At 47.5% G+C, this 23078-nt stretch overlaps 1 protein-coding gene across 1 annotated transcript in view; it reads right to left on the bottom strand.

Moving 5' to 3' along the window:
* The window catches only part of LOC138516300 (uncharacterized), a 1253275-nt gene that overhangs the window by 1122357 nt on the left and 107840 nt on the right, over positions 1-23078 (bottom strand). The gene's annotated exons all lie outside the window — the stretch shown is intronic.

Here is a 23078-nt window from a genome sequence, read left to right as displayed (position 1 = left end):
CCTTAAATGCGGTAGTAACGTGGTTACCGCCACATTTAAGGGTCCGTCCAATCATGAGTATGGCATGCTTACCTCCAGCTCAGAGCTGGGGGTAAACATGCCGGAAAAATGCAGATTTTCGGCACAATTACCATGTGGAAATACCGCTGGCCGTAAGTGCGCTGAAAAAGCGCCATCTTGGGAAAAGCTAGAAAGTTGTATTCAGTGTAGACTTTTGGAAACATCGAGAGCCATCTTGGAGAAGGTGTAAGATAACGAATCGCTGTTCTTTTCCTTAAGCGTCTCTTCAGGCCTAATGCAGCCAGAACTCAGTCTGGGTGTCCACCCTCCAGACTGAACACATCCAACTGATTTCCTCAGCTCCACACCTACCGCTAAGAAGCAACTTTCATGCAACAACCACACCAGCTGAACACATATCCGGTGCGCCCACGCACCATACCACACTCTCTCTACTTACTGTTAGGCAGAAACCTGTACAGTTCCCTCTGGGACCACTGCAAAAGATTTAAGACTACAGGTGTTTGGCAGTAAACCCACTTGGTAGCAGTCTGTACCACACAGATTCACTTGGTAGCTGTGGCTGAGCAGTCAGACTTCCCTCAAGAAGAGTTAGGCAGTATACAGAGTATTCACAATAGGTCAGAAGAACACAGTAGAGCAAGTAAACACTGACCAGAGCTTGGTGTAAAAGAGATATAATTATTTATTTAAAACCACATCTAGAAAAACACACAGGCACTAATAGTAAGCAATTCAAAAACACGGTCACTAAAAGATATGCACTCACTTAAAAGAATACTAGACAATTCTTTAAAGTAAAGTAAAGCCCCACTTATTTTCAGACAGCGGTGAGCGCTTGACGTAGATGGCACTCTAATAATTCGTTTTAAAAGGCAGAGTAAAGCAGAGTATAAATTGAAACAGATCCCAACACTTTTACAAGAACACAACAAGAGAGGAAGGCAAAGTAAAACCGTGAAGTTAGAGTGCAGTAGGCCGGACCCACTTTGAGAGGATCAGAACGAAATGTGTCCAAGGTCACACAGTTGCAGTGCACACAAGTCTTGAAAAGGTTCAAAAAGAGTTGGACCAAAGAAAGGGACCAGTTAGAAGGTCAAGGCGGCCAGCCCAGTCCATAAGGTTAAGGGATTATTATTACCTTGTAGCAATCTTTAGAAAGGGAGGCCTGGTGGACACGGTACCTTAAATTGGTGAGAATACTCCGGCGGGGGCAGTTGTTCCTGGCAGCGGATGCAAGTCGGTGCTTCGTCCAGGGGAAGAGAGGATCTCGTCGGGGAGGAAGACAGGAGTCCGTTGCACTGCCAGGGAAGAAACCAACCGCGGAGTTCTCAGGCAAAAGGAGCGGTCCTTTGATTCGCGGTCCAGTGGTAAGTGGCTGTCCGGTTGCCGGGGTGCTTGGCACGGGCAATTCGACCACAAGACATCCTGGGATGCGAAGAAAAGAAGGTAAACTGGTTGTGCCCACCAGTCAGGGGAAGAAGCCTCTCCAGCCGGGAGATCTTCTCTGTCGTCGGGAAGTGGTGAGTCGGTTCCGCAGGGCTCCACCGGTGGTGTCGTCGTGGTAGGTCGGCTCAGCTTCTCCCTCATCGGATTCTCCTGTGGCGACTTCTGAAGTTCCAATCCCCAAAGCCCTGCTTTTATGCAGCACACCCCCATTCACTCAGCCTAGCTGTCAATCAAACATGCTAAGTGGTGAGCCGGCCGGCTCACTACTTGGGCCAATCACACAAGAGTGCGACTTGAGTTACCAAGGTAACTCAGTCCAGGGTGCCTAAACCCCCTCCCACACCCCCTGTGGTACCCAGACAGAGTGGCACCACTTTTGGAGGCTTCTGTGGAGAAGCCCGCCAAAAAGTGGAACAAAGGGCATCGACATGGGTTGGAGTCACAGAAGAGAACACAAACGCCATTTTAGAATCAAGTCCTGGCAAAAAAATACCAATCGGCGAATTAATATTAAATAAATAAACCGGCGGTATGTTCGAGGCTATGAGAATTAAATAATTAAAGTTGGTAGCCTCGAACAATGGGAAAATCCCATAGGGATATATTCGTGGTCGAATATAAAAAGTAGTATCCACTGCCACCAGTCAAAACTCGATCAGGGGGGACGGAGACGTGCCCCCTCGACTAACAGACCCCGGGGCAATCGAATTGCCCCGACCAGTACGTCCACAATATGATGGTTTGTACGGGTTTCTGTTCATAATTTGGGACTAGTAAAGCCAATTGTGACTTTACATGCCCTGGGAGACAGTAGTCAGTCCCAGGGTATGGAGTCTATGGCGGGGTGTCACTATGACACCCCTGTGTTACTGCACAGAGGGTGCTGTGTAACACACATAGGAAAAACACATGAGACCCTATGGAGTAATGGACCCCATAGTCCATAAAACACATTAACAGTCATAGGAACACCATAAATCATGTCCAAGAGTGGGAGAAAAAGAGTCTCACTCTTGGCAGGAGAAAAAAAACAAACTCCAGAAATCCAGCAAAGCTGCTGGGGGACTCACTAGGTTAGGAAATTCAGCCTAAAGAGAGAATTCTCCCTAACACTGACTGAACTGCGGTTCAACCTACCAGCGCATTGAGATCATACCAATGATACATAAGGCGCTATATAAATGCCAAGTAAAATAACATAACTTGTACCATAAGGACCAGGTCGGGATTTGTTTCCTGCCAGTATGCCCCCCTCATAAAGGAAGTGGGCAAGATTTACTAGGATGTGTTCTACGGAAACGGTTAACACACATGGGAGCATGCACAGCGGAGGCTGGTTCCCAGGCGCGATCAGAGGGTCTAAAACCATTCCAGTCCATGAAATATTGTAGACAACCTTGGAAATACCTGGAATCACAAATCCCTGCAGCTTCATATTCAAGACCCATGTTAGTAGCTACCGGAGGGGGCATAGCGTTCTTGTTTCTCTGAAATCGATCCTGAACATGAGGTTTTAATTGTCAAACATGAAAGACTAGATGGATCCTTGACCATGATACAGGTAATTGAAGATGAGATGCCACAGACCCAACAGCAGACACAACTATAAAAGGACCAACATATCGTGGAGAGAGTTTGGAGGGTATTAAATGTTTGGTTAAAAGCCGAGAAGCCAACCAAGAAGTGTTCTTTACAAAAAACAGGTTCCTTAGTGTGCTTTTTATCAGTGAAAACCTTAGACTGTGCTCGCGAGTGGGTAAGAGCGGTCAAACCTTGGACATGGCCTGCTTTGATGTCTGAGATCATGGAGTCGAGTGAAGGTATTTTATTAGATGATGGTTTAATAGTAGAGAGGCTAGACTGGTTAAGCCCATACATGCACTGAAATGGACTCACACCAATGGAGGTATGCAAGGTGTTGTATTATGCAAATTCTGCTAATCGAAGCAGGTCACTCAATTTCTCTTGAGAGGCAGAAATGAAACAACGTAGGTATTGGTCAGGTGTTTGGTTCAAGCGTTCTGTTTGACCATTGGTCTGCGGGTCGAATCCTGAACTGAAGGCATGGTAGATACCAAGAATTTTGCAAAGTAGACTACAATATTGAGTGATATATTGAGAACCTGCATTGGAAATAATGGTAGTGGGTAATGGATGTAAGCAAAAAATGGTTTGAAGAAAATATTTTGCCATTTGGGCAGCCAAGGGAATTTTGTGCATCGAAAGAAAATGGCCTTCTTAGTCATGGAGTCTATGGTCACAATGATGGAAGTATGTCCAGAGGAAGAAGGTAGGTCCACTATAAAGTCGGTTGAGATTGGTTGCCAGGATTGTGAATGTAAAGTATGTTGAACCAAATGCCCATAAGGAGGACTATGAGGGCATTTGGTCTGTAAACACACTGTACAAGCCGAAATATAATCACAACATCTTGTATTCGATTGGACCACCAAAAGTGCCTATGGATAAAGTATGTGGTGGCCCAGATACCCCGGTGTCCTGCCACCACTGTATTATGACACATGCATAGCACCTCCTTCCTCAATTTAAAGGTTGGTGTAACAGTAGATGTCTTGCCATTGGAAATCTCAGATTGTAAATGTGGAGGAGCTTTTCTAGATGCCTTTTAAACAATGTGGAGAAAGTCAGCTACAAATAAATCGGTAGAATGCCTTGCAGAACCTTTTTTTCATGTTTAAAGTGAACGTTCCTCTTGGTTTCCTTACATGAAAGCCCATTAGGCAGTAGGTTTGCTTTTCCCGGGATAAAAGTGATGCCGTACGATGAAAGAAAATAGGCCCATGATGGCCATTTTGTGTCTCTGACTGTTGCGAAAGCTGGAGATTCAGGTGGGCTATCCAGACTTGGATAGGGAATCGCGATCCTAAAAGAAGGTGCTTCCATTCCTTACATGCTCTTTTTACGGCAAGGAGTTTTTTTCCAGCACAATATAATTAATCTCTTAACATGACAGAGTTTTCGACAAGTAGGCTATGAGATGTTCAATGCCAGCTCTCCCGAATTTGTTTTAAGATGGCTCCAATGGCACTATTGGAAGCATCGGTTTCAACGATAAAGGGTTGAATCTGGTCGGGAATGTGCCAAATGCGAGCAGAGGTAAATGCTTCTTTTTAATATTGAAAGGCCCTTTGAGCTTCTTGATTCCAGATGAACTTTCTTCCTTTCTTCAAAAGAGACGTGAGAGGAAGAACATTTCTTGGAAAACTAAGGTATAAATGTATGGCAAACGTTTGAGAAACCTACAAAGCTCTGGATCTCAAGTACAGAAGTAGGGCCTGGCCATTCCAGAATTGCCTCAACTTTGGTGGGGTCCATCATAGTCCCTTTGGCTGAAAGAATGTATTCCAGGTAAGCAATTTCCAACTGGTGAAAAGAGCATTTTTCTTATTTTGCTTACAGATGGTTGTATTTCAAGCATTGTAGGACCACCTCTACATGCCCTTCATTTTCTGGTAAGGTTTTAGAAAATACCAGGATATCATCTAGATATACTATTTCGGTATGTAATAACATGTGATCCATAAAACGTTGGAAATTCGCAGGGGCATGTGAGAGGCCAAATGGCATTAGACGATACTCGTAATGCCCAAAGGGAGTATGGAAGGCAGTTTTCCACTCATCTCCCTTAATTATGCATATTAAATTATGCACCCCTCTCAGGTCTCATTTCATCAAATATTGTGCTCCTCTCACAGCTTCCAGGATGTCAGGAATTAAAAGCATGGGATACTAGTCAGGAACTGTGATCTTTTCAGTCCCCGGAAGTCAATACAAGGTCTTAATTCTTCTGTATTTTTATTCGGGATAAAAAATAATGAAGCGCCTGCAGGGCATTCATATTCTTTTAAGACATCTTTCTCTGGTTCAGAAACAAATGTACATCCTGCCAAAGGGAACAGGTTTCTCTGGGTGCAAATTAATGACACAATCATCACTTGGATAAAGATAACCCAATAAATAAATAAATACATCATTTGTGCCTTGAAACACCATTTGCTGTATAGGCGCATAATAAATACCCAATAAATAAAATCCATTCTATGAGGGGGAAGCTCCTTGTATTCCTGATCATAAAATGTGTCTTGGAATTATAGGTACCTGTTCGTTAGTATATGTATCAAATCCACAGAAGTAGCCAAACTCTTCCTTTTGACTATAGTCGTAAGAGTAAATACACCAACAGAACCTTTAGTGAGGAGTCATTTACCAATACACTGCTTTGAGCCAAGAAATAATGATCCAGCAGTCCAAGTGATGTGTGGGTTATGAAGGCGCAATCGCAGAAGTCCTAGAATTATGGGATAGTGGGCAGCCTTGATCAAATCAAACTCTAACCCATCAGAATAAGAAGAAATTGACATAGTGAGTATTTCCGTTTGTTCATTAATGGGTTGGAAAGTTAAGGAGTTCCATCTACCCCCTACACTGGAACGATTAAGGCCTGAGAGATGTGAGGTATTCCTTTTAGGAGAGCCCATTGATTGTATAAAAAGACTCTGGCTGTTCCACAATCAATCAAGGCAGGAATATCTTCTAGCAAGGTATTTTGAAATTGTAGTGAGACTTTCAATACCGCCATCATTTGTTCCTCCATATGATATGATATGGAGGAACAAATGATGGCGGTATTGAAAGTCTCCCATATGGCTGTTTAAAACCTGGGAACTCGTCTTATCATCCCGAATCGTGGTTCCCTCTACGATCACAATGAGGCATTTCCCACCCACCTAGGAGGGGCAATGAGGCAATGGGGCATTCTCAGACATGATGATCTTTTGAGGTGCAATACATACAAAGGCCTTGAGTTCGTCCACGCTTCCGTTCATCAAAAGACTAAGGACCCCTGGCGGATCCTACTTGCATCGGTTCTTCTTCTGTCAATACCTTTGGAGTGACACTTCCTGGGATTTCTGAAGATGTGCGGGTGGTACAGGACTTTCTTTGTTTCGTTTGCCATTCCTTAAGTCCGTATTCCAACTGCACCTTGCTTTGATTTGTGCCTTGTAAAGTGCTTTCTCATGGCACATATGCCACCTTTGCATTATCCGGTAGCATTCACATGAATCACACCCTTAACTAATCTTTCGTTTGATACTATTTGCTCTTACACCACTGCTTAATTGATCTGTAGCGACTCGTTATCCACCACGTTCTGTGTGAATACATAATAAACCCACACACTTAGCACTTCTGTGTCATTGTTTTGGATCTCCCCATCCCGATTATTTTGTTTATACTCGCATTTATACACTATATATTGTTTACATGTTTATACACTATACATTTTGATTGTATATGCATCTATGCGCGTTATAAATGCCAGAGACGTCCTACATATCTAGCTATACTACGTACTATAAGTGCCATACCATTAGGCTTGCATTTCCCACCCACATGACGATCTCCTGCAATTGCCTCCTGTAACTTTGTGTGCTTTCTTACCTCGGCTAAGCTCACGAGCACTAACGCCATAGCCTGTCCCGGTGCAGTACTGTTGTGCTTCTGCCCTTTCCAAGATTTGGAGTGTTCTCTCTCTTCTTAAGCGGATCCCCACGATCTGATGTTACTTGAGTACACTTGTCAGGAGAACTGCAGATTTAGACCTATCAACCCAGTAACTGTTTTTGTGGATGCCTGCATTCGGAGCTGTAGCATATCTGAATTAATATATTACGAGTATTGTGGCATAAATATCTTCTGTGCTGTAATGCTCCTGTCCATGCTTGCATTCGTCTCAGTGCACTCATTAGTGCTGCAATTATCTTTGCCTATGCCCGCACCTAACACCTCCATACGTGCACTACCTTGCAACTGCTGCTCAACCTAGTGCACTCTCCTAGTCCGTGAGATAACTTATTCACCTCATCCAGCTCCACAACAAACAACTATACTGTACTACTTACATGGGAACCTCCCATCTTAACTAGGCTAACTACCCTGTCTAGAGCTACACAACTGCTGCCCTAATCCACCTCTTCCCGCATGTGCACTACGGTGTCGCCAACAACCAGTATCCCACACTCCCTCTAAACTTAGTATGCATGCAACCAAGCTGCACTCTGATGCTCACCTGCCCCTCTTAATCTGGTGCCTTCTCCTTACTGCACCTCTGTATTACCCTCAGCCTGCAAAGAACATGCCTCCAAACTCAGAAATTAAACCCACAAGCTTTCTCCCAGCACTAAAAGAAGCCCCACATATGCCTACCATTAAACCTGCCCTATTCTTACCCAAACTAACACCATACCTGAGCAACTACCACGGCAGTCAAACTAACTTACTTGACCTCACTCCCAGCCAATGGATCAAACAATTTGCCTCCAAACCCACGCCCAATCAACCATGCCGAGGCGATCTGAGAAACAAAAGACTAGGCTACAGGTTCCCTAATGATGTATTCTCAACTAATTCACACTATGAGAAAAGACCTACAGCATCCTACTTCAAGCATCCGGACCCAACTATTCCAAACTCACAAAGCCTTACCACTAACTTGCCTCAACCTAAAAAAACCCACTCCTAAAACAAACTAATACTCTCCCTCACAGCCCCAGGCCAAGATCCTCCATACCCAACCTCAGGCTAAGTGCCTACTAAAAGGTGCACTCATAAACGCCAGGTCCATCGTCGCACATGCGACCGACATAGCGGACTTAATCATCAACAACGTACTTGATATAATATGATATGATCGTTTATTTATATACACAATGTGTTTCAAAGCGCTTCAAAGCAAGGAAGGGAACAAGGGAAAATACAACCACATTCTTACAGGCCATGAACAGTAAGGATGTGAAATTAACTATCGTACTCGGCCTGACGACATTTCAGATAGTGCAAAAGCTAAGACATAGATAAGGAAGAGAGGGGGAGAGTGGGAAGGAAATTAAAACAGACAGGTGACTACCGTACTAGGCCTGACGATATTTCTGGTAGAGTCGGAGAAAAACAAAAGGTGAGGGAGAGGGGTGCAGAAAGGGAGGGGAGGAACAAAACAAGCGACTATCATACTAGGCCTGACGACATCTCAGATAGTGCTGGAGGGGTGATGGGGAGGAAAAAAACAGTAATGGGAGGGTGGAGGAAACAGGCGAGGTTGCTATCATTTAAGGTCCAGGGACAATTCTGATAGAGTAAGTGTATCGAAGAAAGTAAGGGGAGGTAGGAAAAGGGAGATGGGAAAGGAGGAGAGAAAAGAGAGTAAGCAGTCAAAAAGAGTGGAGAAGCAAGAGTGGAGAGCGAATACAATTGCAGAAGTCAGTAGTAACACATAATGTTGCAAGCCAGGATACAAGATGAAGATGGGAGCAGCATGATTCCTCTCAAACTCTGGAAGAGCAAGCCTAAAACTCCCCTTAACACCTGGTTTACCCCACATTTAAAAGCCCTCAGGCTTGAAAAAATAAAATGGGAAACCATTTGGAAGAATTTGCCCTCTAAAGAAAACAAAAGACAAAGTAACCGAAATCTCCACCTTCTATAAGGCGGAGATCTTTCAAACTAAGCAAGAAACTTATAATGACAGGATTCAGAACGCTAGATCCAGTACCAAGGAAGTTTTCGGAATCCTCAGGGAAGTAGAATCTCCTATAGCCCCTGACGATTCACTCCCTAAAAATAAAGAATGGTGCACAGGCATCCAAAATGCCTTGGCCAACAAAATCGCCACACTACAAAACAAAATTGCGACCAAACGACTCAACATCAGCAGTATAGGGTCAACCCAGAAACTCTTAAAGACTCTCCAAGAATTCAAATTCTTTCAAGTCACCACACCTGAGGTAGAAAAAAATTATAGCCTCCCTGAAACCCTCACGATGTCAAGGTGACATCTGCCCAGCACAAATAATCAAAGATGCAGCCAGAGACCTTGCCCCATTTATTACTAAACTAATCAATGCTTCCTTCAAGACCTGCCAGGTACCCGCTAACCTCAAAGATGCCTGGGTACTTCCACTATTAAAGAAAGCTTCACTCGACCCTACCATCCCCACAAACTACAGGCCCATAACAACGGTACCTTTTCTATTTAAAATAATCGACAAGTGGCTTACATCCAAATCCATACCTACCTTGAGACCCACAACCTACTTGGACTCAGACAATCTGGCTTTAGGCCTCTTCACGGAACAGAAACGGCCTTAATTGATTTGAAAACACAAATAGACCAACTGAAAGACAAGAGACAATTCGCACTACTCCGTCTGCTAGACCTCTCTGCCACTTTCGACTTGGTGGACCACAACATACTCTGTGAACATTTCTCGTTAGCAGCCAACTTTTCACAAGAGGCCGCAACCTGGATCAAGTCCTTCTTAAGCAACAGAATGATGAGAGCCTTCTCTCTTTCTGATGCCGCAGACCCAACACCCATTACATGTGGAGTGCTGCAAGGTTCTCGTGTCTCCCCAACCCTGTATAATGTCTTTACCAAACCCCTATTTGATAAATTGGATCATCTGGGTGTCATCTATACAAACTATGCTGATGACCCCCAGATACTCATTCCGCTTTCTGGCAACTACGACCAAGACATTGCCCTACTCAACAAAATTTACCTTGTCATTCAGGCATGGATGGCAACCCACAGTCCATGTCTGAATGATGATAACACCGAATTTCTTATTCTAGGCGCCCCTGCCGACATTAATAAACTTGACTCAAAATACCTATCCTTTACTATAGATGGAAATACAATCAAAACAGCCAAGGAGGGGCGCTCCTGGGAAATGGCTGCCTAGCTCTTGAGCTCTGTGCCCAGACATCGGTTATCCAACATCATCAGTGGCTCTAAACCCCATTCTGCAACAGAGCCCTTCACCCTGAATGGCGGATGTCCTGAGCTATACCTCCACTAATTCCTGAGCAAAATCAGACCCCCACAGCCATATTTCGTCTGTTCATCTGATGCCTCGAGTTTGGCCTGGTTGGCGCCCATCCGCACCGAGCTGCACATTAACACTGAGGTGCGACTGACCAGTGGCGCTTTTCACCTGCCGCGGCGGAGTGCTGGTTGGAGTGGGGATCGCCTACTTCGGATTGGGACCGCGCTGTGGAGCTTGCCCACCTACGGCCCCCTCTACCTGCGGAGTGCGGCAGGGCCCGAGCCCGTCTGTGCTGTGGCAGCTCTGCGACCACCTCCCGCTTGTTCACAGGCGGTGTTGTCTGGTGCTGAGCAGCCCTCCCCGCTCCGAGGGCCCATCATCTGCTGCCTTGCCGTGCTGCGGTATCCTGACTCCGGTGCGGGCGGCGGCGCGAGGCTGGCGGCTTGTGTCCCCTCTTGGCCCCGCACCGCAGAGCGCCTCAGGGTGTGCACCTGCTGTGCATCCCAGCAACCTCCAGCGGAACCCTGCGGCTCTCCCAGCAGCTCTGCCCCATACGCCGTTGAGACCTGGACCATCTTCGCTGCAGGTGAGGAGCCGGGGTGGGCGGTTGCCCGCTGAGTTCTACACACCCTGTGAGGCCTGGCTGTATGAATCCTTGCCTCCCTACCAGCTGGCACCGCACCTCCTCTAGGTGCGTACCTTGCCTGGGGCCCAGACTGCTGCCAATCACTTAGTGGCCTGCCGGCACGGATCCGTCCTCCCTTAACAACCCCACTTACGCCCAAAGCGTGGTCTGCGCTCCACGGGAGGCCTCATACGAATTACGCACACAGCACAGAGACAGTATTGCCCACCGCATCTGCAACAATTACTGCTTGGAGGTGGCAGGATACTCACGCTCTCAGGCTGGTTCCGCCTAGCCTGGGGGAGTAAATCAGTTGACGGCCTCCGCAGAGGTCTGTGGCGCCCTGTGTGTCATCGCCTGGCCATACATCTGGTTCCCTGCTGTGAGGACCCCTCCTACCTGGCCGATTGGTTAGCGCTATGCAGGCCAGTACTGGTCTGCACCACTGGATCCTCAACATCCCCACCTGGAGCCACCCCTGCCTAGTTGCTGAATCCATCTCGCCTCTGCACTCTCTCTTGTTGCACCTGGTGGCTGGCGCACCTCCTAAGGCCCCTCATTGGACTGGGGAATCAGTGTGCGGCCCCTCAAATCCTGCCCAGTGGCCAACCCGAGCTGACCTTCCCTGGGCCCCATTGCTCGATATTATTACCCAGAGCACCAGTACTCTGACAAAATAGCCTGCACCCGCTTCTACCGCCACATCGCAACCTGCCTGCCTCTACATTCCAGCTCCCCGGCGCATGTCCTGGGTGCGACAGCGGCCGCAAGAACTTCACAGGCGATATCTGCCCTCTCCAGTGTACACCATTACCCACCCACAGGATGTCGAACAGATCACGCGGCGCCAACAAGGTTGGAGCTATGAACAAGTTCACCAAGTCAACGCCCAGATCTGAGCAGGGGAGTGTTACGACCCTCAGCCCTGACTCCCACTGGCAGGCCCATTGGCCAGGTGGAGTCAGGACTCGGATTGCAAATAAGGCCGGGCATCCACCTTTCAGGCCCTCTTGGGGCCAGTCCTGGCGCCTTTGGCGCCAGGCTCATACCCACTGAAAGACATCTGCTCAAGGAACAACTTTATTTAGGCTTTCAGCCAACATGGAGGCATCCACATAGCTTGATTCCTAAGAACCAAGGTATGCGGTATAGTGTTTTGGGTGTGGTGGCCTAGGGACTACTTTACCTGGACTACTTTGCAGAGGCTATTTAAACCACACCCGAACAAGACAACACGCTTTGCGTTACTTTGCTACTAGCAACGTGACGTTCACCGTGTCCAGCTTTCTCACGAGCCTGACAAAATCCGGACCTGCAGAAAGACAAAGAACATGGTTAGCAGCAGAATCCTACCTACACTATCCATCCTTCACTGCTCGCAGCTCCTGGGCAGCTCAGTTGGAACAGTTCGCCGCCCGGATTGAAGGACCTGAGAAAGGAAGAAAGACAACATGAAAGGAGGGAGTAGAGACATTCCAACCACAAATTGCTTAAAGACTTACCTGGCTGGTTGCTTTTCGACCGGCATATCTCCGGAACTCCACCCGCGTTGGGAGCACACCACAACCTACAAAAAAGAGAAAACACAGTTCAGCAAAGACAAGACATTGCAGCGCTGCACAAAGCGCCAACTTACCGCATCATAGCGCTTATTGTGTGCCATCATTTACCAGCGAGGACCAGCCTACCCAGTTCGCCAAGCGGAAGCTCCGCGCACCTAAGGGAGATAAAAAGAGACATTATCGAACAGAGAAAAGGCATAAAAGAATAACACCAAAAAAAACGCAATAAGACCTACCTGAAAGACATTACTTGGGCCGCTATCAGTGAAGTAACTGGACTGCACACGCCCATGAAAGACAACGTGCCCCTACCCAGAAAGCAGGACGGAGAGCCCACCATCTTCGACAACAAGGTGAGAAGAGAACCCGGAGGGGCTGAAATCACACAGAGGTGGGGGGAAACTTACCTGGGCCGTCCAGTCCTAAACATAGTCTTCATTTCCAGGCGGAATTTCCACCGAGAACCACCCCAGGGAATCACTGAGAAGGGCACCAGCGACCAACTGGCTAGGTGGCGTCCCCGTGGATACCAGGTGAGCGTAACAGGGAGCTCCTCCTTGAACCACAACGACATGGAGCCACCGTCAGACCCCCCTCAGCCTGACCTAACAGTGATGATGGAGTCAATGGCAAAAATCTTTGCTTCCTTTCATGAGAAGCTGGACGATATAAATGCGAACGTGGCCTCACTGAGAACTAAGTTGGACCAGCACGGGTCTAGGATAACCGAGGTGGAAACCAGAATTGGGGCCAACGAGGATGGTGTGCTCGCCTTGCAGTCCACGGTTGCGGAATTGGTGCGTGATATGAAGCATGTCAACGCCAAGTGCGACGACTTGGAGTCTAGATCACGCAGGAAAAATATCCGCATCGTGGGAGTCCCAGAGTCCGCACTCAAGGGCCACCTGGAACTGGCGGTGGAGATCCTCCTCAAGACCTCCTCAAGACCCTCCACTTTCGCCATTCTTCACAGTTGAGCGAGCACATCGCTCGCTAGCTCCCCGCCCCAAACCAGGCGACTTCCCCAGGTCAATAATAGCTAAGATTTTCAGCTACAGGGACAGAGACCACATACTACGCCTTGCATGTGAGAGGGGCGAAGTGAGGATGGATTCGCAAATCATCAGAATCTTCCCAGACTTCTCCGTTGGGGTTCAAGCGGAGCGCAGACAATTTAATGGTGTGAAGAAAATGCTTAGGGAAAGGAAAATCGAATATGCAATGCTATTCCCAGCACGCTTGAAATTCACCCACCACAACAAACTGTACTTCTTCACGGTTCCGGACGAAGCAGTGAAATGTATTGAACCACAGATCCCACTGAGGGATCCTGCAGATGACCCAATGAACAATGACTGAGCTGGCTTCTACTTCCGATTAAGGGGGGGGGGGACTCCTGGGCACATTCACAGCCACTGGCGTGAGCTCCTCCTTCCTCCTACGCTACAATATGACATGCCACCTTTATCGAAATGGCGACATCCCCTATTTGCCCTTGCCTCCAGCGGGCTTCACTTCTTTTTTGATTGTCGCCGCCACGCGGATGGACTGTGCTCCTCGGCCCTTAGTCCCCCCTCCTACAGAATCATAACAATTAGACATGCTACAACTAAAGGCATCCTTATTTCTTTTTGTCTGCTACCATCCTACACAATGCCTCTTTTGTAACACTGCGCACAGAAATGCTGCAGATGAATTAGGGGTGCCTGTTGCACCGTACTATCTGCTATATTGGGTACACAGCAGTGGCGACCCCCGCTGCAATTGCAATGCCTGTTTTGATGGTTTGTCCTCGGTTATGCCCATGTTGGGCAAGTGGGCTGGTGTTGCCAAGTTGGGCACGGCACTCTGACACCTGTGTTCTGGGTGGGGAATACTACACTGCTGGTTGGGGGTGGGCAATGAGGGAGGGGGGTGGTAAAGTTCAGGGAAGATTGAGTGAAAACAGCATGAGAGCGGGGGCTATGGCTACAAGGCGGCGCAACATCACTGTGGCTGCGCGCATGGTACTGAATGGTAACGAATATCACTGAAGGGATGTTTCATAATACTGCACCATGGCTGTTAATTTTATGACTTGGAACGTCCGGGGGTTAAGTAATTTTACAAAAGCCCACAGGATAACCACATATGCCCAGAGGCATGGAATAACAATACTTCTCCTTCAAGAAACACACACCCTGGGGAGCCTAGCAGCATGCCTGGCTCTCACCTGGGGCCCTAACAGGTACTACACAAAATATTCAACTCAGTCCAGGGGAGTGCTCACCTTGGTCCACAAATCCATCACTGCCTACTAGCCAACGTGGAATGCCTCCTTGTGAACACATACGCCCCAAACTTTGACGCCCCAGATTTTTTTTGATGAGGTGACCACCATACTCACGAGATACATTGGAGTTCCAATTATATGGAGAGGGGACATGAACTTGATCCTGGACAACGAGCTGGACAGATCTGGCACGGCCCGCAGGGCTACATCGCATGCGACCAACCGTTTACATACACACGCGGCCACACTGGGCCTCAGGGATGTGTGGCGAGCTCTCCACCCATGCACGAGAGACTATACCTTTTACTCGTCAGTACATGATAGCCTGTCGAGAATAGATCTTTTCCTCACATCGAGCGGGTTGGTGGGCAAGGTCATAGACACACAGATACTACCGCGCACACTTTCAGATCACTCCCCGGTAAAGCTACCGATCAAACTGGGACATGACCTGCCTTCCCGCCCTGCTTGGCACTTCAAGTCGGAGGCACTGAGGGATATTGGCCCTCATTAGGACCCTGGCGCTAAGTGTTTAACAGCGCTGTTAAAGGCTGCGGCGCCGTTAAACACTTAGCGCCTTACAACGAGGTCCCTTTGCGGGACCAGACCTGAACAGCTGGTCTAGACCAGCCGTTAAAGTAGGGACCCGCAAAGGGACCTTGGTGCTAAGTACGGTACCGCAATTTGCAGTACCGTACTTAGCGCCTTCCCCAGTCCCATTGAGCCCTATGGGGCAAAAATGGGAATAGGGAAGGGCCAATGTTCAATGGGGAATTACCACCCCGCCAACCTTGGAATGAGGTGGTAATTCCCCATTGAACATTGGCGGACTCGTTACGATACCGGCACCAACCATGGTGCTAATGGCGCCATGGTTTAGCGCCAGTATCGTAATGAGGGCCATTGTCTTTAAAGCTGAAATCCTAGCTGACATAAATACTTTTTTTGACTGCAACAAAGGACACGATACGTCTGACGGGAACCGGTGGGAGGCGTTCAATGTCTCATCAGAGGGATGTGCATCTCCAGGGAGGTCGGGGTCCTCAAAGACATAAAAAATTGTCTACAGTGCTCTGAAACAAAGCTTAAAGAATTTGAGAGGGAGTACACCACTGAACCTTCCCCGACCATACCAGCACAGATGAGATCTGAACTGGAAGTCTTCGAAGCCCATGCCCAGAGGAAGGAACAACACTACGCCCGCCACCTGGCGGCACGGACTTACGGCGAGGGATACAGACCAGGGAAAACTCTATCCAGGTTGGTTCGCGCGGAGGGGGTAGAACCCGCATAGACTGCATCAGGGATGCAAGGGGCATCCAGCACTGGTCGGACCAACTCATCCTCGAGACATTCACTGAATTCTACGCTGCCCTGTATGCTCCTCAGCAGAAGCACAGCATACATGATACAAACCTCCTTCTGGATCAAATCCCCATGACCCTTCTTTCCCAAGCCACCAGAGAGCAGCTGGATACACCGATCACCCTTGACGAGATCACCAGCTATCTTGGGTCTCCCGAAGGGCAAGGCCCCTGGCCCAGACGGGCTCACCTCAGAGTTTTATCGAGAGCACGTCGCCATCCTCGCACCCAGACTCCTTGAGGTCTGGAATGAGTCGCTTAGTCTGGCCACCTTGGCCCAGTCCATGCGTGAGACCCTCATAACCATGCTCCCTAAACCAGGCAAGCCGCCGGATGAATGCAGGTCATACAGACCTCTATCTCTAATTAATACTGACACAAAAATCTTTCCCAAGATAATCGCAAGTAGATTCCTCCCCATAATGACTCACTTAGTGCATCCAGATCAGAGCGGCTTCGTCCCCGGTCGATCAACGGCCCTCAACATCGCCTGCTGTTCAATGTTATGTCTAGAATTGATCCCAATGCCAGTGCTGTCGCAGTCACCATCGATGCTCAGAAGGCATTTGACATGGTGTCTGGGCAATATATGTGGGCTCTGCTGCACAAAATGGGAATTGGCCCTTGTATGATATCATATATTAAACTTCTGTATTGAAACCCGGTGGCTAGAGTCCTAATCAACTCCCAGGTGTCATCCCCCTTCTCGCTCCATAGGGGCACTCACCAGGGCTGCCCGTTCGCCCCAATACTGTTTGCGTTGGCCATTGAGCCCATGGCTGAAGATGTTAGAAACAGGCATTCCCGAAAGGGTATACGTCTGCGGGACACACCGGAGATAATTTCACTGTACGCCGATGATGTGCTTCTTTATGTCAGAGACCCGTCCGTCCATCTAGACCCGATTATTCGTGACATAACCAAAATTGGTACATTCTCGGGCTTTGTTATAAACTACACTAAATCTGAAATATTTCTGCTCACCGCGGCAACCCCCCAACCAACATGTGAGTTCCCTCTCTGCTGGTCCCCAGGCGGTATCAGATATCTTGGGGTCCAGGTATCCCTTGCTAGATCTTCACTATTTGCTGACAACTACACGGCCACGGCGCAGTTGGTGGAGTCCCGGATGTCGAATTGGCACAACCTCCCACTCTCGCTATCGGGCAGGCTGGCCCTAATCAAAATGATAATAGTCCCTAAGCTTCTTTATATTTTCGTGAACGTCCGATATGGCCTGGGAAACAATACTTCAAGAACCTACACTCTGCATGCGCCCAATTTCTATGGCACACCGGCGCGGTCCGCAAGAAGTGGCAACACATGGCTCTTCCATATGAGAAAGGGGGATTCACGGCCCCGGACCTCGCTCGATACTGGATTGCCGCACAAGCTGAACACGCCACACACTGGTATACACACCCAGACCCTCCCCCCCATGTGAAACTTGAGAAGCTAACAAGTGAAGAGGTTAACACCCTATCTCTCATCCTTCATCACACCTATCACGCCGACGCCCCGGCGGACCCTGTGGCTGCCACGACGATGGCATGGAAGCGTTTATTGCAGTCCCATCCAGACCATCATCCGTACTATAAGTGGCTGACCATCTGGCAGTTCCCGGGCCTTAACCCCACTCATGACAAACTCCTCATACGACACTGGCACGATCTTGGATATCGGGCACTGTCCGACCTATACCCTGAAGGGAAATTCATCACCCCACAGACATGGCGACCTGGGCACTCGTGCTCGGCGCTGGAGCTACTGCAGTATTTCAGGTTGAGGGCAGCGGTTCGCGCCATGTGGCCCTCCTATCCCGACGAGCCCCCAGACTCACCTGAAATCCACTTCATAACCAATTCAGCTGGGGGCATAACATCCTCCCTGTATAAAATATTGCTGGAAAAATTTGATGAAGCACCTCAGACACCATGGGACGCATGGAGTGGCAAACTGGGCCTGATACTCACTGACGCTATGTGGGGTAGGAAGTGCTTGCATACACGCAAGGTCTCCCTTAACGCCAGACTCAGGTGTATGCAATACAAGCTCCTGAACCAGCTATAATAGACGCCACTGTGGGTGGGGAGATTTGCACACAACCAGGCCCATCCCTGCCCGAGATGTAAGTCCATGGAGGCAGACCACATCCACATGTTTTGATCCTGCGATGCGCTGGGTCCGTACTGGAATTCCATCATGGAAGCCCTCTCTGAGATAATTGGGATCCGGATCGTCCCTGACCCATTGGCTGCCCTGTTTGGATTATGGAATGGGGCTGGGGTGAGGAAGGTGTCCAGGTTCTTGAACATTGGAACTATGGTGGCCAAAAAATGCATACTACAGCGCTTGAAGTGCCTCTCCGCCCCCCTCATTCGAGATGTGGCTGAAGGCCCTCACTTGGACCCAAATGTGCGAAGAGGACTACATTAACACTCTCCCCATGACCTCTCGTCCCAAAAATGTATGGTCTGATTTTTGTAGCTACCTGAACAGTAAAGATGATATTGAACTGCTTTCCTCCCCCCCGCCAGACATATAGATTTTGCTATTCCCTGAAATGTGCTGAGATGAGCGAGCTGTTGTCTGTCCTTTCCTGAAAATCCTTGTATGTAATAACATTCATGTACTTGCAACGTTATCTGCTATTGCACCGTATTGCTTGCCTGTTCTTACCTCATGCCAATAAAGAAAAGTAAAAAAAATAAAAAATAAAAATAAACACAGCCAAGGAAATTAAAACCTTAGGCTTTTACCTAGACGCAACACTGAACCTTAAGAAACAAGTGAACGTGATAGCATCAGATACCGCCTACACTTGCAAGCTTATTCATGCCTGCAAAACATACCTTCACACAGACAGCTGCATCACACTAGCGAGAGCTCTACTCCTGTCTGACCTTGACTACTTCAATGTACTGTATGCAGGTGCAAATAAGCAAGTATCAAACAAACTTAAACCCTACAAAATAGTGCCTTGAGAACAGGTATAAGCATCCCTAGGAGAGATCACATCTCGGAAACCAGAAGACAACACAAATGGCTCTCAATCCAGGACAGAATCTACTATAAACTAGTCTCCCTCTCGCACAAATGGCTCAACAATGCCGCAATGTAGTACCTGATTAACAAAATCATTATGAAAACCTCGGTGAGACCCACAATATCTGCCAATTCCTGCTGTATTGCTACCCCACGCTTCAACCTTAAAAGAGCCGGAGGCACCAGCTTCCCCGTGCAAGCAGCCCTAGCCTGGAACACTCTCCCACTTAACCTTCGAACTGCCCAAACCTTCCACAACTTCAGGTCCAATACTAAACAATGGCTCCTTACGAAGGATACCAACCACTAGAGTACCTGAGCACATTATCCAACTGCTCTAATCCTTTCGCACTTACTGGCTATACCTTATCTTGAGCCTATGTATGTTCATAGCCTATGCTGTACTCATTGTTTGCCTGTTCATCCAGTATGTTATCTTGAGCCTATGCAGGTTTATACTCTATGCTAGACTCATTGTTTTGCCTGCTCACCACGATGTACCTACCCATTGCCCCTCTCTAAGTTGTATATATGCATCCATCTGCCATTTCAATATGATGTATATATGTATCGGCCTTGCCCTCTCATTATGATGTATGTATGTATCCACGTATATTTCAAGCTGTCTTGTAAATGCGCCCAGATACCCTAGGGTGTGGTGCGCTTTATAAATAAAAAACAAACAAACAAGCATCAACAGAGTAATAATTTCCACTAGATTTGCTGGTCTAGGAACTCTTGTCACTTCGTCCTTCAATTCTTCGGATAACCCTCAACTAAAAATAGTCAATAAGGCGACATCCGGCCACGCAGTTTCTGCTGCCATTTGCTTCAATTGCATAATGTAAGACAGGGTGTCCAAATTAGCTTTTTTGACATCTAGGAGCTGTTCTTATGTAGAACTTTTAATTTTCTAATGGCTAAACCTGGCACAAAGACTTGCAATGAAACCCTGGTAGAGATTTAGCAGGGGGTTGTTCGTAGTCACCAAAGAATTATCCCACCCAAGGGCACTCCCAGCCAAATTAGAAATCATATACTCTACCTTGTTATGGTCCATTGGGGAAAAGTAGGCTTTCAAAATAAATTGCATAATACATGCATCCAGACATTTTTTTTAAAAAAATAATTGTATTAACTTTTACAACATACAGACTTCAGTTCCACCCAAATGCTTATGTATCTGTTAAGTCTGTTCCAACGTTCTGCCCCCTCCCCCTCCCTCAGCCTGCCACGACAGCACTATGTCGAATGCCCCTTGACTTAGCTAGGCTATGCGTAACCGATCTGAAGTATCAATAAAGACCCATACAGTTGTCTCTTTGGGTGTCTTTATCAGGAGTCATGTGGCCATGGCACCAAACAGCTCATAAGGCATAGTTCTCCATGATTAATTGTCTGTATTTTCCTGTCTATGGCCCAGTCGGACCGCCTCTTGCCATTGAAGTTTCTGCCAGAGTTCATTTCTGCAAGTCCCTCCACCAAATTTCTGTGCTTTCCATTCCATGCTATCCTGCGTTTCACTAGTACATACCCAAAGTCTTTCAGTTTATTAACATGTCTCAGTCTTTTCGGCTACTGGAAGACTCCCAACAAACAGGCTGTGGGCGACTGTACAACTGACACAATATCCACTCAGGCCAGTAAATGTGCAATTTCACCCCAAAATGGTGATATTGCTGGGCAGGCCCAAATCATGTGCACCATGTCCGCATTTCTGTATTCACATTTCGGGCAATATTGATCAGTGTATGTGTTAAAACACAACATTTTACCGGGAGTTAGATATGGTCTATGGGTCACGTATTATTGCAGTAGCTGCGGTTTGGTGTTCCTAGACCCCCTTTTGTGGTATGTAATCACCCGCTCCCACACTCCTTGCGGAAACTGTTCTTGTAATTCCTCCTCCCAACACCGCCGGGTCTGACTTGTCATATCCACTTGCTGGTTTATAATGAGCTCATATATCTGCGACACGGCGTGTCCCCCTTCCGAGGTGTTGTATAGTGTTTCCATTACTGCTCCCTGTGTCACTTCTGTTTAAGTTCTTTGAGTAAGGATATGTATGTGATGTGTTGACCTACAGGTAAACCCGTCTCCTGCACAATCAAACAATCAAACAAAAGTCTTTAAGTTTCCCTTCTAGGAGCAGGTCTCCCACAGTGGCCAGGCCTACCGGTTCTCAGTACTTCCGCACTTTCATCCGGAATTGTTGATCACTAGCCTTCAGTGCCATTAGTGGGATTTGGGGGGAGTAAAGGACACTGGCTCCCATTAATTTGGAGGCCCTATGCCATATACTTTTCCCAATGTAACCAACATGGGGAGCTCTTGCCAGTTGGACTCGTGTACCAACACTGCTTCTTTAAAAAAAAATGGAAGGCAGGCTGGTTGTAACATGGGAGTATCTTGGGTTGGCTCATCTGCCAACCACCTTCGTCACAAACTGCATCTGGATTGCAATAAAGTACACTGCAAAGTTAGGTATCCTTATGCCCCCTTGTTCATGCAGTCTTTGCAATTTAGCCAGAGCTAGTCTACACCTCTTGTTCTGCCGAAGAAACCCCCTACATATATCGTGTCAAGCTTCTTAAAGAAGCGTTTAGGTACATTGTATGGAATGTTTGTAAAGTAATGAAAGAGTCGCGGTAGGACCACCATTTTCAGTAAAGCAGCTCTTCCCATCAATTAAAGGGGTAATCTGGTCCAGAACTGCATGGACTTCTCTATGCTTTTCACCGCCTTTAGGGTGTTGTGCTCATATTCTGCTTTTTGATTGTGGTATACCTCTCGAGATATTTAAATGAGGTGATGGCCCATTTCACCTGAAGCGGTGGTAGCAAGTTCTGTGTCATGCGGGTATATCTTGCTAATGAGAACAGCCTCGACTTCTGTTAATTGATCGTAATGCCTGTTCCAGTACTTTGAGGATATACAGTAAATTAGTCTCTGGGTGTTGTATACATAGCAGCATGCCATCTGCGTACAGGGACAGTAGGTACCAACAACCACGTATATGTATGCCTGCCTCCTTATAGTCTCACCGAAGGTAAGCCACAAGAGGTTCCAGGGACAGGACAAACAACATAGGGGACCATGGGCATCTCTGCCTAGTGCGTTTCTGTAAGACCCACTGTTCTGAGAGCTGACGTTCTGTCTTTACTCTGGCTACTGGCTGGCTATACAACAGCTTCACCCATTTAACGTAATTAGGACCCATTCCGAACCGTTCCAATGTAGCTACCAGCCATGGTCATCTGACTGAGTCAAAGGCTTTGACCACATCAAGTGAGGCCACTGCATAGTAATTTGCACTGTCTTTGCTATGGTTGATTATATTGTGTAACCTGTGCAGGTTCCACGTTATGTTCCTGTCTGGCACGTACCCTGTCTGGTCTGGATGTATCAGTGTGGCTATTATTGGTCCAAGTCTATGCTAGTAGGGCAGTGAGTATCTTCCCATCCTGTTTCAAAAGCGAAAGTGGCCTGTACGAGCCACAGTATGTATCTGGTTTGTGTGGTTTGAGTGGGGGAATAATAACGGATTCCTGTCATGATAACGGAAGGGCTGCTGTGTTAAATGCCTCGTTTAGCATGGCTATTAGTGGGGGTGTGACCTCTGTTATGTATTCTTTATAAAACTTACCAGACAACCCATCTCTCCCGGTGTCTTACCTGACGGCAACCCCCTGATCAGGTTGACTAGTTCATCTAGTGTAATGGGTGCTTCTGACTGCTCACCCGCCGTAGGGTCCAGCCTTGGAAGGTCGATCTGTGTTAAGGCTTTCTCCATTTCCGAGCACTGTACATCAGATACGTCCATGTACAAGGCTTTATAGTACTCGAGAAATTGCTCATTCACCTCTGGTTGCATTATACACAGTGTGCCGTCTC

Source organism: Ambystoma mexicanum, chromosome 6q (assembly GCF_040938575.1).
Source record: "Ambystoma mexicanum isolate Mex_15411 chromosome 6q, UKY_AmexF1_1, whole genome shotgun sequence".
In the NCBI taxonomy this organism is placed as follows: Eukaryota; Metazoa; Chordata; class Amphibia; order Caudata; family Ambystomatidae; genus Ambystoma; species Ambystoma mexicanum.
Note: the sequence above shows the minus strand (reverse complement) of the source record. Positions and strands in the feature narration are given on the sequence as shown.